Source organism: Drosophila willistoni, unplaced genomic scaffold (assembly GCF_018902025.1).
Source record: "Drosophila willistoni isolate 14030-0811.24 unplaced genomic scaffold, UCI_dwil_1.1 Seg212.1, whole genome shotgun sequence".
Classification (NCBI taxonomy): domain Eukaryota; kingdom Metazoa; phylum Arthropoda; class Insecta; order Diptera; family Drosophilidae; genus Drosophila; species Drosophila willistoni.
The window spans coordinates 1-16,977 of NW_025814182.1; positions in this window are offsets into that span (position 1 = coordinate 1).

Genomic DNA, 16,977 nt, shown 5'->3' on the forward strand with positions numbered 1-16,977 from the left:
ATTTTCTCCTTCCACAGTTGCTGCATGAGAATTTTGGCAGTAATCATTATCGGACTAAGCATCCCATGGGATCAAACAGTTGTGCAATTGCTGATAGTATTGTCCTCTTTGTAGGTGAGCTCATTGGAGGAACGACATGCAAAGCAAAACGGAACTCATCCTCTTTGGGACCCCAGTATAGTCCTAAAGTGCGAATAGTATCATTACCTTCCATGTGTAACAATCCGCTTGATTCTCGATGCTCAACTGGTATGTTCTCTAATAGCTTTGGGCAATTACTCGACCACTTCCGTAGTTCGAATGTACCACTACGAAGCATTCCAATCACTTGGTTCTTGACATCCTCCGTTTTTGCAATACTGTCGCCACCAGACAGTATGTTATCTACATACATTTGATGATTTATAACATCCACCGCCAGTGGATACTTCTCGTATTTGTCCATAGCTAATTGTTTCATAACTCTCATGGCTAAATAAGGTGCGGATCTCGTTCCAAACATTACCGTTGTGCAGGCATATTCTGCCACATAATCACTAGTGTCCGGATTCCATAGAATACGTTGGTACTGCGCGTCGTCGGGTGGAATATTAATACATCTGTACATTTTTTCAACATCCGCCATAAATACCCATTTTAGCCTTCGCCAATTGAGAATGATTTCTTGAAGATGTACGTGCAATTTTGGACCTATTGCTAGAATCTCATTAAGTGATTTTCCATTACTCGTCTTGCTCGAACCATCGAAGAAAACTCGTACCTTCGTAGTTGGTGACGATTCCTTTATGACTGGGTGATGCGGTAGGTAACAATGATCGACTCCCCCAATGCAGGATTGCCCGTCTTACTAGCCCGTGACGTTACAAGTTCCATTTGACCCAGCTCCAGATACTCATTTATCGTGCCAACATAAGCGTTCATCAACTCGCATCGGTACGCAACCGTCTGTCCAGAGAATGTAATCGTTTTAACGCGCCCTTATATGATTCTCCAATTATTATTGATTCGTCCAAGTAGGTAAGAAAAGGAAGACGAACAACATATTACCCAGACGGCATTCGGCTATACCGTTATCCTCTACTGAAACCCCACGTGGCTCCTCGTCGAATTGTTCTAGCTCCCAAACTTACATAACAATTGTTCAAGTATCTCATCAGCTTCCTTCTTTCGTACCGTTATGGTGTAGGACGATCTCCTACCAGCTTCTTAATTCGTTTTTCCTGATACAATGTATCCCAAATGTGTATTTTGCGCCAGAGGCATACCACGTATTTCTCGATGCACTTCTCCTAACATCAGCTCATCGTACACGTCATTTCCCAGCAAAATATCAACTCCTTGTGGACTGAAGAAGTTAGGGTCGGCCAACGGTAAGCCCTTCAGATGAGTCCACTCTTCAAACGGCAATCGTTTGATTGGCATGCGCTTACTCACTAGAGGTATTACTGACGCGAGCAGCTTGTATTTCGCATGTGGGTTGTAGATTGATCTTATGACTAGCTCCACCTCTGCTGCCGCATCTGTTATTTTTGTATCTGCTAATCCAGTAATCGTGATGTGAGCCTGTTTGTGCGGTAAACGTAGCTGCTGAGCTGCATTCTCTGAAATGAACGAAACTTGTGAACCTAAGGGAAGCCTTCTATCGACTCTACCCACACCATTGCTGTTGGTAATAAACCTCGTCTTTATGCCTTACCGCAAGTTCTGTTGTACTCTTTCCAATTAAAGCATTCGCAGATGCTGTTGGGATAACTCTATGTCTATCCCGTGATAGAGTTCCCTCGATATTACCTGCTGACGCCGTAATCATTGTTCTGTACTGTGTTTCAAGATACTGACTGAGCTCCTCAAAGCTCGGCAGATTCTGCGTTGAAGATATTGACCGCTCCCAATCCAATCTTAATTGATTCGGCAATCTCTTCATCATGTAGTACACTAAAATTTCAGACTGTTGTCGCACATCCACACCAGTCTTCTCCAATGAATTCACACATGAGCGAGAAGTTTGCACAAATCTTCTCAAACTTTCCCCATCTCCATATTTTATTGGTAATTGCTGATCGAACACATCCATGTAATGTAAAAAAAACACTCGTTTGTTATCATACAAATTCATCAACATTCTCCAAGCCACTTCATAGTTTGCCGCTATTAGCGTTAGATGTTCAATATCCTTAGCTGCGTCTCCAACCAATGAATCCTTCAAATAATGAAAACGATGTAAGTCCGTCAGCTTGTCGCAGTGGTGTACTCTTGTTAAAACACCTCTTTAAACGCCGGCCAATCAATAAATTTCCCGCTGAAGGTAGGCAGTTTAACTGTTGGGAGTTTCACTTCCTCCAAACATGGTCCCATTTGTTCATGCACCGTCTGATGCAAACAAGACTCATCAAATGCAGTCGACGCCGGGATTCTCCGATCCTTATATCGTATTATGTAGGTTTCTTCGAAACAGTCTCTGATGTCTTTGTCAAAATATCTGCCCTTTATTTCCGCATTATCTCGTTCTTGAACCAGTTGGTGATGATTGCGCTGAAAGTCTGCGTGAAGGTAGGCCATCGAGTCCAATCTTCCAGATGACTCTCGGTATGTCCCGCCTCATCCGATTTATACCGCGCCAATGACTTCTCCAGCGAAGTGAGCAATGTGATTTACTCTGTAGCCAACGGTAACAGTTTTTCAGCCATAATGAACACCTAACCAAACACATCAACGTTAAATTGTACTCACCCGAATCAGTCTATCCACTGGCAATCACACTCTATATCCAATCGCCAAGATCATTCCTCCCGGGTTTCGGCACCAAAAATATGTTGACTAACGCCTGCGCCCTTGCGGAGCCCCAAACTGCTCGCTTTATATGATGCGGCCTTCGGATGATTTCCTCCGAGGCGGCTTTGAGGCACTTGCGATTGGGAAGAAATGAGATGACCAGGTTGACTTCAATCCAGTTGCTTTATTTTCTTAACCTAAAACTAAAGTACAATTGTTGACGGGCACAGAAGGTGCAACCGCATCGACCGAGATTAATTTCAAGAGTATATTCAAGTACAGCAAACCACGCTGTCTTGTACAATATTCAAAGTTCTGGAAATTCCATAGAAGAAATAAAAAAAAAAGAATTGAAGTAACGGATCTCCAAGTTTGTCACTTCAAAGTAACTTGCGCTGTTCTTGGTCTCTCTCTCTCTCTCTTCGTTCGTTTTCTCTTTTTAGCAAAGAGAGTCTGGCTTCAGTTGGAGCCCAAACACAGAGCGTTCATGTGAGTTACTTTCCTCGCTTTTAAAGACTACAATTAAATCTTGGACTATGCTAGGGTGCCTGTTGTTTAACTTTCTAAAGTACCTGTCAAGAGTGGTAATTTTTTTTTGTTTGCTTTTTAATCTTTTTGTTGAATAACATAACATATGTAGCTAAAGTTGCGACGTTATTTAAACCTGCAAAAATAACATTATGAAACACACTGTGTTCTTTACTTCCTCTTTCCTATTCGAAACGTGTAAGTGGCTGGTCGTGTGAAAATTGATAAAATAAAATCTTATAAAATAAAATCAATCATAAAACAATTAAAAAGATTATTGTGCTTTTATTAAAAACTAAACTAATACAAAGCGAACCAAACCAATATTACAACAGGTTATGGGCCCAGAGTGCGTTCTATAAAAAAAAAAATAAAATAAAAATTTAAATTTGCACATTAAGTTTTTTTTTCTTTCACAATAGACGTTTGTTTTAGACATACCTACATATAAATTCAAATAAAAAAAATATTTAGAATTATGGATGAGATAAAGCTTACTATAAATCAGTTTAACGGTGAGAAATATTCTGTGTGGAAAAAAAGAATAATAGCACTTCTTGCTGAACAAGATGCATTAAAAGTTATTGATAGCGAGGCTCCTAAAGAAACAGATGAAAGTTGGGTTAAGGCCGAACGGTATGCAAAAAGTATAGTAGTAGGGCACTTAAGCGATGCATTTTTGGATTTCGCAACAGACAAGACCACAGCACGTGATATTCTAAGGAATCTGGATTCTGTCTATGAACGAAAAAGTGTGGCATCTTAGTTATCTGCGGGAAAACGGTTGTTGTCGCTTAAACTAAAAAACGAGATGTCTCTTGTACACCACTTTATTATTTTTGACGAAATGATTAATGAAATGTTAGCATCAGGCGCCAATATAGACGAAATGGACAAGGCTTCGCACTTACTGCACACTTTGCCAACATCATATGACGGTGTCATCACTGCTAAAGAGACTGTTGCCGAAATTCGGGCCTGCGAATAAACTTTGTACCACTGTACTACAAAACGGCACTTTGTCCGAACAAACAGAATGACGCTCTTTAAAAACTCTAAAACTCTCTCTCTCATCTTACTCTTGCGGTACTTTATTATACATAAGTAGACACATAAGCGCGAAAAATACGCAGCTGCATTGATCTAAGTACATACATAAGAACCGCGTGTTCAGTTGTTTTTTCGTAGTCAACAGGCCAAGACTAGAGTAAGTGACATGAAATTACTTGCAGAATTAAAAAGCTTCCCGCTTACCGCTTACCGCTTACCTAACCAGAGGAATTAACGGACTAAATTTATTTCAAAGGCACTGGCGGAGCTAGATTAACTAGTCGAACGAGCAACAATTCTTTTTAATTTCTATCGAAATTCTTTTTAATTTCTACTGGAAATTAAATTTACTCTTTCGTAAAGAATTTTGAGCAAATTCTTTAATTCCTACGGTGTAGTAGAGCTACAGAGACCTAAAGAGGAGGGACTACACAAATCCCAAGGAAAGAACAAATTTAAATTTTACCACGCGTAAAATTACGTATAGACATGGCACCGACTGGAAACTGTGGTATGTGCCAGGAGCCGGCCAACCAGGAAACGCTCACATGCTCCAGGTGTGCATCTCAATTCCACTGCACCTGCTGCGGATCGAAAAACAGTGCCACCTCGAGTTCCTGGATGTGCGAGACATGTCGCCACGTGCCTGATGAAGGCGACCGTAACCTCGAAACTGAATCACATTTCAAGGTTAACCAACCAGGAGACAAAGATCAGCACGTGGAAGATGAAGCGATGCCGGAAGATCAGCAAATACTATTGCAACAATTAGAGGACGAAGTGTGCCTCGAAAGGGAATATCTGCGCCGTAAGTACGCCTTACTCCACACGAGAGTACAGTCAAACGGAGAAGCGAAGAACCATCCACAACATGCTGCTGGAATACCTGGTTACATAATGATGACGGATGATAGTGCCACCAACACTCCACAGGCGACGAGTACCAGAGCGCAGAGCATGCCGTGCAAAGCCAATGGCATAACACCACAACAAGTAGCTGCTCGACAATCAATGCCGAGAGAATTACCAGTTTTCAAAGGAGATCCAAGAGAATGGCCACTTTTCATAAGCACCTATGAAACTAGCACCCGGATCGGTGGATACAGCAACGAGGAGAACGCTATGCGTCTGCAGAGATGTCTGAAAGGTAGGGCCCTTGAAGCCGTGCGAGACAGCTTACTGTTCCCGGAAATGCTGCCGAGCGTTATAAGTACTTTGAGAATGTACTTTGGACGCCCGGAACACATAATAAAACTGTTGATTTGCCTCCTCCAAAGGGCAAGCTAGAACCGCTGATCGAGTTTGCATTTGCGGTGAAAAATATGTGCGCTACCATTAGGGCAAGCAAGCTAGATGCGCACCTGAAAAACCCTACGTTATTACAAGAGCTTATTGAGAAGATGGGACCTGATATGATGCTTAACTGGGCCCTACATTTAAAATCCATACCGTACCCGAACATACAGCACCTAGCGGATTGGTTGTTTGAGTTGGCTGAAGCAGCGAGTCGTGTATCGACCCCAACATATTACCAGAAAGCGACAAGAAGAGAACCAACAGAGGAGTGATGCATACACATACCGCAGCGCCCACAGATAACCACAAACAAATATTCTGTGCGATATGCAAAGGACACCACAAACCAGTGTCTTGCGAAAAGTTGTTGCGGATGTCAGTCGAAGCCAGGTGGAACGCAATAAATAACCATCACCTATGTGCTCAGTGCCTCAAAAACCACAAAGCAAAACATCATCATCTTCTTCACAAGGAGGTGACGGAAAGCGTCCTGCACAATCATCGTGGGTCACTAACCAACCAGCCAGAATGCTATGTTCGAATCGTTCCAGTCACTTTGTACTCCAATTCGAAATCCGTCGATATATACGCATTTATGGACGACGGATCGACTCTAACACTTGTAGAAGAAAAATTGGCTGATGCGCTCGAAGTGAAAGGTTTCGTCAATCCCCTATGCATTAGATGGACCGGCGATGTTAGTCGGCAGGAGCCGGAGTCCAAGCAGCTGAACTTGAGAATCTCAAAACAAGGACAGGGTAATAAATTATTTAAAGTAAATGAAGTCTGCACAGTTAAGTCCATTGGTCTCTCAGCCGAGACGATGATAGCAGACAGGATAAAACAAATATATCCGCACTTAAAAAACTTACCTATCCCGAGTTTTGTTAACGCAATGCCTCAAATGATAATTGGCAGTAATAATCCGAATCTCATAGCTTCGCTAAAGGTGCGCGAAGGAAAATGGAAGCAACCAATTGCTGCAAAAACGAGACTAGGATGGACTATATATGGCGGCTCGGTACGATCTGGTGGAGGACTCAACCTGCATCGGTGTCAATGCGATCTGGATTTGCGTGAGATGGTTAAAAAACATTTGCTAACGGAGGAAAAATCACCGCCGATGTTTACCAAGTCCCCTGATGAAGAGCGATCTCTACAGATTGTGGAGGACACTGTTAGTTACAGCTCGCAGATTGTACACCACGGGACACACCAAATAGCCTGCCGGTAGCAAAACGACGACTCTTTTGCATGCAAAGAAAATGGCAGCAGACCCTCTTTTTGCAAATGAGCTACATAGTCAAATACAAAACTTGATAGCCAAAGGATATGCCAGAAAGTTGTCAGAGGAAGAAGTCGTGAAAAGTCGCCCATTTTTACTGTACGAAATCCACATAAACCTGACAGGGTCAGATTGGTGTGGGATGCGGCTGCTCAATCATCGGGAGTAGCCATAAATGACTTTCTTCTGAAGGGACCCAATTTACTCGTGACCTTGCTGCAGATTATGTATATCTTTGGAATGAGAACAATTGGCGTGAGCGGTGACATCGCCGAAATGTTCCATCGATTAGCAGTAAGAGAAGAAGACGCTAAAGCACAACGATTCCTATGGCAAAATCAGACAACAGGCGTCATAGAAACTTTCCAATTAAATGTATTGACATTTGGAGCCACGTGCTCACCCTGTATAGCGCACTATGTGCGCGACCTGAACGCTAAAAAACACGCAGATGAGTTTCCTTCGGCAGCTAAAGCTATTCAGAGACGTCACTACGTAGACGACTACATCGATTCATGCCATTCAGAAGAAGAAGCCATTACATTAGCACGCGGAGGTTTCGCGATTCAACAACCTACGAAGAAAAACAGTTCTTTAATAGTGAAGAGACACACTCTTATGAGCAAATATTGGGCATGCGGTGGAGCCCACGTCAAGATGCCTATGCACTAAAGTTTGTACGCCTGAAGCGCAACATAATAGCGACAAAAGTCGCGGAGGTTTCGCGATTCAACAACCTACAAAGAAAAACAGTTCTTTAATAGTGAAGAGACACACTCTTATGAGAAAATATTGGGCATGCGGTGGAGCCCACGTCAAGATGCCTATGCACTAAAGTTTGTACGCCTGAAGCGCAACATAATAGCGACAAAAGTCGCACCAACCAAAAGGGAAATTTTACAAGTCTTGATGTCAGTTTTTGACCCCATGGGTTTTGTATCCTGTATAATGATGTATCTCAAAATACTGCTCCAACAAGTTTGGCGATCGAAGATTGATTGGGATGAGGAAATACCACCCAAGCTGCAGGATATGTGGCAATCATGGCTGTCCTTCTTACCCTTGATAGAGAACGTGCGAATTCCGATATGCTATTTTAAAAATTGGCATGCACACGACTGCCGAGTTTAAATTCACGTATTCGTGGATGCGGGAGAAGACGCCTACTCTGCCGTTGCGTATTTCGGTATCGAACAAAATAACCAAATACTTTTGAGTCTCGTTTCAGCCAAATCCAAGGTAGCTCCGTTGCAGCCGCTTTCGATACCCCGCTTGGAGCTACAGGCAGCAGTAACTGGAGCGCGACTGATGAAAAATATAATAGCACAACATGAAATCGACTTTGAGGAATGTTACTTATGGACCGACTCGAAAACGGTACTAGCGTGGCTCGATGGAGACCCACGACGATATTAACAATATGTAATGTTTAGGATAGCCGAGATATGTGAGCTCACCGAGGCCAGAACCTGGAGATGGGTACCAAGCAAACTAAATGTTGCGGACATCGCCACTAAACGACAACATAGGCCTGAAACATACACACAATGGTTCGAAGGACCCAAATTTTTAAAACTGCCGCCGGCAGATTGGCCAACGGAAACTACCAATGAAAGTCCCTAATGAACTGCGTCCTCGTTTCCTTCACATGCGAAGGGAACCAGCAAGAATCAATTACGAGTACTTCTCAAAATGGAATCGATTGACAAGGGCCATAGCATGTTGGCTTGCCTATAAGGGGAAATTGATCAACAAAATACGTAAATCCAATGAGAATTCAAACCAACTGGCATCCCGGAACATACAACAAGAATGTTACAACGAAGCCATCGAAAACGGCCACCACGCTTGCCGGAGCAGTCCACTATGGAGGTTACAACTCTTCCTAAATGGCCAGGGAGTATTGTGTGTACGCGATCGAGCCAGTCGCTTCGCTGGCATCCCTGAAGGACGAATCGCTCTACCCCCCCAACACTGGGTTACAAAGCTGATAGTCCGGCACTACCATGAAAAATACTATCACATGAATCATGAGAAAATGAGGTGAGGTAAAAATATTTTATTCCAAAACTAAGACCTCTCCTTAAAGGGATTCGTCGAGATTGCCAACAATGCAAGCTGAGTAGTGCTCGACCCATTGCACCCTTAATGGCGCCCCTACCGCGGGCTAGACTGGGTGCATTCAAGCCAGCGTTTACGTATGTAGGAGTTGATTATTTTGGGCCGCTAACAGTCATCGATGGAAGAAAGTCACTGAAAAGATGGGGCATGCTGATAACCTGCCTCACAATGCGAGCAATAAGCATTGAGATCGTGCATAGTCTAACCACAAACTCATGCCTAATGGGCTTAAGACGCCATATATCGCGCCGAGGCATACCAATGGAAATATATAGCGATAACGGGACTAATTTTCGAGGGACCGATGCCTTTCTTAAAGACAAACTTCAACTGGAAGATGCAAAAATGCACCGAGAATTGTCGCAGCAGGAAATATCGTGGTACTTCAACCCACCGTCAGCTCCTCACATGGGAGGAGCCTGGGAGCGCTTAGTGCGTTCCGTTAAAACCGTGTTATACCGTATAACACCAAATCAAAAATTCTCAGATGAAAGTCTTCTTACCGCAATGGCAGAGGTGGAAATGACGGTCAACTCCAGGCCCCTGACATACGTGTCCCTGGACGACGAATACCAAGAAGCTCTTACGCCAAATCACCTGTTGCTTGGCTCATCAAATGGAGAAAAACCGATTTGCGATCCGGAACAAATCGACTATAAATGGTCGCTCCGCCAGAGTGAGATGTTCGCCAACATCTTTTGGAAACGCTGGGTCAAAGAGATGCTACCAAACATAACACGAAGGTCCAAGTGGCATAAAAAAGTAAAGCCAATTGGTGTAGGCGATATTGTACTTATAGTGGACGAAAATCAGCGTCGTAATACCTGGACAAAGGGTCGAGTGGTCGAAGTGACCACCGCAGAAGATGGTCAAGTCCGGCAGGCGAAGGTACAGACACAACTAGGTGTCCTCTCCAGACCAGCAGTAAAGTTAGCAGTCCTCGATTTCGGAAAAGATGAAGCAAGCTCCAGTGGCTCGCTTGCTGGGAGGGGAATGTTGCCGAAATTCGGGCCTGCGAATAAACTTTGTACCACTGTACTACAAAACGGCACTTTGTCCGAACAAACAGAATGACGCTCTTTTAAATCTCTTAAACTCTCTCTCTCATCTTACTCTTGCGGTACTTTATTATACATAAGTAGACACATAAGCGCGAAAAATACGCAGCTGCATTGATCTAAGTACATACATAAGAACCGCGTGTTCAATTGTTTTTTCGTAGCCATGAGGCCAAGACTAGAGTAAGTGACATGAGATTGTACAATTATTAATTATAAGAAAATTTGTAAAATAACCTGAAATTACTTGCAGAATTAAAAAGCTTCCCGCTTACCGCTTACCGCTTACCTAACCAGAGGAATTAACGGACTAAATTTATTTCAAAGGCACTGGCGGAGCTAGATTAACTAGTCGAACGAGCAACAGAGACACTGTCGGAAGAAAATCTTACTCTAGTTTTTGTTAAGCACGGTTTACTCGATCATGAGACAAAACTAAACAACGCTAATAATGACACAAGTAAAAACGTATTACACGTAGAGGTTAAAAATAAGTATAATAATAATAACTACAAAGACAATTATAATAACAAATATAAATATAAAAATCTAAATTATAATAGAAACCAGAGGGCCGGGGCTAACTTCGACCGCGTCAAAGTTTGTATACCCTTGCAACTTTTTTGGTAACTCTTTTCTATTCAAAGTGGAAAAACTTTTTATCTAAAAAGGCTAATGTTTGCGAAAGAACGGCCTACAATCTTAGCATAGGAAATAACGAAGATATTGATCAAAGTCACTGTTTTCAACCGATCGTTTCTATGGGAGCTTATGATATAGTAACCCGATCTTGATCAAATTCGGCACATTCATTAACAGATATATTAAACTAACAAATGTTTAATTTGAAAGCAATCGCGTCAAAAGTAACGAAGTTATTGACGAAAGTCACTATTTTCGAAAGATCGTTCCTATGGGAGCTATATGATATAGTCACCCGATCCTGCAGTATATACAAGCCTACATGCAAAATTTTAGCTCTGTAGCTTTAACGGTCTAGGAGGAGTTTGCGTTGATCCAGACGGACGGACAGACGGACGGACATGGCTATTTGAACTCGTCTCGTCGTGCTGATCAAGAATATATATACTTTATATGGTCGGAAATGCTTCCTTCTATGCGTTGCACACTTCCGACCAAATTTAATATACCCTTTTTGCAAGGGTATAATTACTATGTAGTTTTTGTAGATCAGTTTACACATTATTGAGTTACTTACCTAATAAAACATAAATCAGATGTATTTATAATGTTTAAGGACTTTGTGGCAAAAAGTGAAGCGCATTTCAACCTGAAAGTTGTGAACCTATACATCGATAATGGTAGGGAATATTTGTCTAGCGATATGCGAGACTTTTGTACTCAAAAAGGAATCAGTTTCCATTTAACTGTACGATATACTCCACAGTTGAATGGAGTATCAGAAAGTATGATTAAAACAATTACTGAAAAGGCTCGTGCCATGGTCAATGGTGCAAAGTTGGAAAAATATTTTTGGGGTGAAGCTGTTCTGACAGCAACATATATAATAAATAGAATTCCAAGTAGGGCACTTGGAGATCGTGCAGCAACGCCATATGAGATGTGGCATAATAGAAAACCAGTTTTAAAGTATTTAAAAGTATTTGGTTCAACTGTATACGTACACAATAAAACTAGAAAACGGAAATTCGACAATAAATCTTTTAAAAGTATCTTTGTGGGATATGAACCTAACGGCTTTAAGTTAAGGGATATTGAAAATAAGAAATTCATTGTTGCTAGAGATGTGGTAGTTGATGAGACAAATATGGTAAACTTAAGAGCTGTTAAAAGTGACATTCTGAATAATAGTAAGGATGAAGTAAACATTGAATTCCTGAAAGAGAGTAAGGAAAATTTAGAAGATAATTTCCATAATGAGAGTATGGAATGTTGTGTATCAAATAATCTGATCGAAAGTAAGGATAATGAAAAAGTGAATTTCCAGAATGAGAGTTTGGAATGTTGCATACCAAAGATCCTGAATGAGAGTAAGGACAATAATAAAGACAGTTTTCCTAATGAGAGTAAGGATGATAAACAGCCTTGTGAAGTCTCAAATAGAGTTATCAATGATGCAACTAGAAAAAGCGAAAGATTGAAAAATAAACCACACATTTCCTATGACGAATATAAATCAAGTTCTAATATTTATCTTTTCAATGTGATTTGGTCTAGCAGTGGACTGTACCTTGAAATTAAGTTGGATAACTTCACTTTGTATTTCTTCGCTACTAAATCAGTTGAGTGCCAATTTATTACTAAACCAAAGAGAAAAAGCGCTGTCGCAGCAGCGCACAAATATGTGTGTGTGTACAATGCTTATGTATGTGTCGATTCTTACAACTACATCTGACTTATCGATAAACGCAATCCGTTCCTGAACATCCCGGCCCGCCCTGAAACACAGTTTCTGAACGGGGCAATACCGCAACTTTGGTGATTGGCCGAGTTAATTCTCCCGAAGAGGTCTTGAGTCTAACCGCTCGAACCAATTGATCCTTGCCTGGGTAGGCTTCGAGAACCAGCGCCAGATGCCAGTGAGCTGGTGGGGTGTTAGATTCCTTTACAAGCACCACATCTCCCACTGCTACATTTGGTGTTGTAGTGGTCCACTTTGGACGCTGTTGCAATGTGGTAAGATACTCCTGGTGCCATTGCTTCCAGAAACCTTGCATCATAGATTGGATACTTTGCCAGTACCCAAGTCGGCCCACGGGGATGTGGCCTAAGTCTGCCTCTGGTATAGTTGTGAGAGGCCTGCCGATCAAGAAATGTGCTGGCGACAAATAATTGATATCTGTGTCCGAGTTGTAGCACAAGGGTCGTGAGTTGACCACCGCACTGACTTGTGCAAGTAGAGTTCGCATCTGCTCGTAGGTGAGAGTAGATTTCCCAATGACTCGGCGAATATGCAGCTTTACGCATCTGACTGGAGATTCCCATTTTCCTCCCCAATGAGGAGCATGTGGTGGAATGAATATGAATGTGGTTGAGATGCCAGCAGATTCTGCATTTCATCAAGAGAGCGTTTAGCTCCAATGAAATTCGTTCCGTTGTCGCTATAGATTTTGTTGCACTTGCCACGCAAAGAGACGAAACGTCTTAGCGCGGCCAAGAATGAGTCGGTGCTCAAGTCCGTTACAAGTACAAATAGGCATATGTAGCCCTTACCAATGCGCGGTTTGCGCCCCTTTCCATCCTTAAGAAGGATTGGACCAGCATAGTCACCATCCAGTGTTTACAAATGGAAGTGCCTGAGTGACACGAATGCTGGGTAGATCAGCCATCCTTTGTTGTGATGTATGATGCCGCTGTCGAAAACAAGCCAAACAGTCGTGTGTGACTTTCCTTATCAAGTTCCTTGCGCCAAATATCCAGAATGTTTGACGTACCATAACAAAGAGTGATGAGACGCCAGGGTGCAGGTTGACCCTGTGTTCGTATTCAAGTATCAGCTTGGTGATGCGATGAGATTTCGGTAGCAAAACTGGATGTTTCGCCTCTGTGGACAATTGCGAGTGGAGCAAGCGTCCTCCAACCCTGAGTAGTCCGTCCTTGTCGATCATTGGCGAGAGTTTAGCCAGCTGAGATCGACTTCGCAATGGTTTATTTGCGAGTAGCAATTGATAGTCATCCTGAAAGCAGGTTTGCGCGTGGCGCAAGCATACAATGCGTGCCGCGGTGATTTCCTCAAACGTAAGACAGTTTGAGCCCTTGTCCCCGAAAGGACCCTTCGTGCACCGTAGAAAGCGAAGGACATAGCCAACCGTGTGAACGAGCGTCAACCATGAAGATACTCGTTGAACAAGATGATCAAGTGGATGATCAGGAGCTGCCTCTACTAATGCAGTCAGACAATTGCTTTTGACTTCCTTTTCTATGTTGTTTTCTGAAATATTCAAACAGACTTGTGAGTTGTTTAACCTTACCAGAAACTGATCCGCGTCACGTATCCATGACGGGCCATTCCACCATAACTGAAAGTCCTTTAGGTCTGCAGCCATGAGACCTCTGGATGCGCAATCAGCTGGATTTGGTTGGAGAATTTCCGAAGTTCGGTTCCCAACAAATGTCTTTAGTCGAGAGGGTGCGTATGATAGCCAATATAGAACGATTGTGGAATCGCACCATGCAAAAACCGTGACCTTTTGATGTCGAAGTGCCGCCTTTATCGAACGTAGGAGTTGACTTAGGAGAAGTGCCGCGCAAAGCTCTAGGCGGGGCAGAGATTGCTGCTTTAGCGAAGCCACCCTAGACTTCGCAGCCATAATCGATGTAGAAATCGAGCCATCCTTGTTGATTACTCTGCTGTACACTACAGCAGCGTATGCCTTCGTAGATGCATCGGAGAATCCATGCAATTCAATGTTGTCGGTGTCGTTGACAACCAACCGGGGTATTTGAATGTGTTGTAGCATATCCAAATCTGCTCGCCATTTGAGCCAAGTATCCGCTAGTTGCTTAGGGAGTTTGTCATCCCATCCCAAATCGAGAAGCCATAATTGTTGAAAGAGTATTTTGAATTGGACCACAATTGGTGCCAAAAGCCCAAGTGGATCGAAGATCCGCGAGACATCCGATAAAACTTGTCGTTTTGTACAATCGACATTTCCTTTTAGACCAACATTATAAGACAATGTATCAAGACCAGGTTGCCAGTAAAGTCCAAGAACCTTGACTGGAGATGATTGTGTAGAATCAGTTCCTTCTGTTGGTATGCGAGGTGTGTTTGATACCCATTTCCCAAGCTCCAAATTAGCACAGGACATAAGTTGAATAAGTTCCTTTCGATTTTGTATCAGTTCCTCCTCACTGTTTGACCCTGTTTGTTTGACACTGTTTGAGTGAGCACATCGTCGACATAAAAATCCTCTTGTAAGATTTTTGCAGCATTCGGGAATTCCTGCTGATGATCAGTAGCCAGTTGCTCTAATACCCTAACAGCCAGGAATGGTGCACATGAGGTGCCATAAGTGACGGTGCATAGTTGATAGTGTTTGATTGGATCCGATGGGCTTTCTCTCCAGACAATTCTCTGGAAGTCGCGGTGTTTGTCGTTCACCCAAATCTGCCGAAACATCTTGACTATGTCGGCTGAGAATACAAATTTATACATCCGAAAGCGCAAGCAGACAGCAAATAGATCGCGTTGAATGCTAGGCCCTGTAAAGAGATAATCGTTTAGTGATTTGCCTTTGGTGTCGCAAAATGATCCGTCGAAAACTACTCTCAGCTTCCGACCCAAAACCGGGTGATGTGGTAGATAAAACCGTTGTGCATTATTGACTTCATCTGGTGGCAGTTCGCGCATATGCCCCAAATCGAAGTATTCCCTCATAAAGTTGACATATTTTGCTCTTAGATTTGCATCTTGTTGTAAACGTCGTTCCACCGATTGGACACGATTAGGAGCTCCTTGTAGAGTATCCCCAAATTCAGGATTAGTGACCTTGAATGGAAGTTCCACGATGTACTTCCCCTTTTCATCTCGAGTGTGCGTAGCGAGAAAGTGTTTCTCCACCTGCTCATCATCAGGTTCCAATTTGGTTGTGGAACTGATGTCCTCTAGCTCCAAAAACCTCTGGAGCGAAGCGTTAACATCGATGTATGATGTCAAAGCGAAAGCGTTGTTAGCTTGGGGCATCGTTATAGAGCTGATGACCCATCCGAAAATCGATGATATTGCAATGAGTTTGCCCGTATTGTCGTACAACTTTTTCCCTGTGATTGTAGACCAAACGTGTTCACCGCCCAAAAGAACGTCAATTGGAGCGCTTGTGGTGAATTCCGAGTCAGCGAGTTGAAGATCGCTAAAGACATCAAATGCCGATGCGTCAATGTTTTGCCTTTCCAGTGTTGATGTGATTTTGCCAAGAACATGAGCCTGTACCGTTAAAAGATTGTTTGAATACCTTGACTTTATCTGAAGCGTATTGCTTCCCCTTGTGGTGTCAGCCTGAACCGAAGAGATTCCTGTGACCAAAATGGATGATGCCGACCGTGGCAATCCAAGTGCTTGTATGCACAGTTCTGATACATATGAAAGTTCCGATCCAGTATCTAGTAAGATACGACATGTAATGTAGTCTCCATTTACCTTTTGAACATAAACCGTTGTAGTAGGCAATATGCTTCGATTTAAACCTTTTCCTGTTTTCAATTTCGCAGAGCTTTGTGAACAAACCGTTGTTGGTGCACTCCCATTATGAGCCACTAGACTTGTTGTAGACAAATCGTGATGAGAAGCGTTTGGACTACGCTGATTCTCCCTTTTTCCTTGTTGCAAGTTCCTTAAAGACATTGAGTTACCTGGATCATGGATCAGAGAATGGTGCTTACCTTTACAATATTTGCATGAGAATGATGTTAGACAGTTTTTGACCATATGCCCTGATTTCAGGCAATTATAACATAAAGCCTTTTCCCTGATGAACATACGACGTTCTGCAAGTGTTAAATCCATGAATTGTTGACAGCCATACAACTTATGATCCGTCGCCTGACATTTGGTGCAGCTGCCAGCTTGAACTGCTACCATCGAATGTGTGACCCGTTTTGTGTGTGTGATTTGCGCCAGCATTTTGCCTCCAAACGCAATCTCCCGTTTGCTGAGCTCTAATTCCTCACAACGATCATCTAAGAACTTGAAGAATTCCTCCAGTGTGGGCGCCTCGTTGCCCATGCTGCGCTCAATCCACCTGCGCCGTGTATCAGCGTCAAGCTTTTCCAACACCAGATATTGTATCCAGCAGTCCCGTCCTGTTTGATTGATCGCATCCAGACCGCGAACAATCTCATTTGTGCCATCTGATACCTTGCGTAAGATGGACACATCAATTTTGT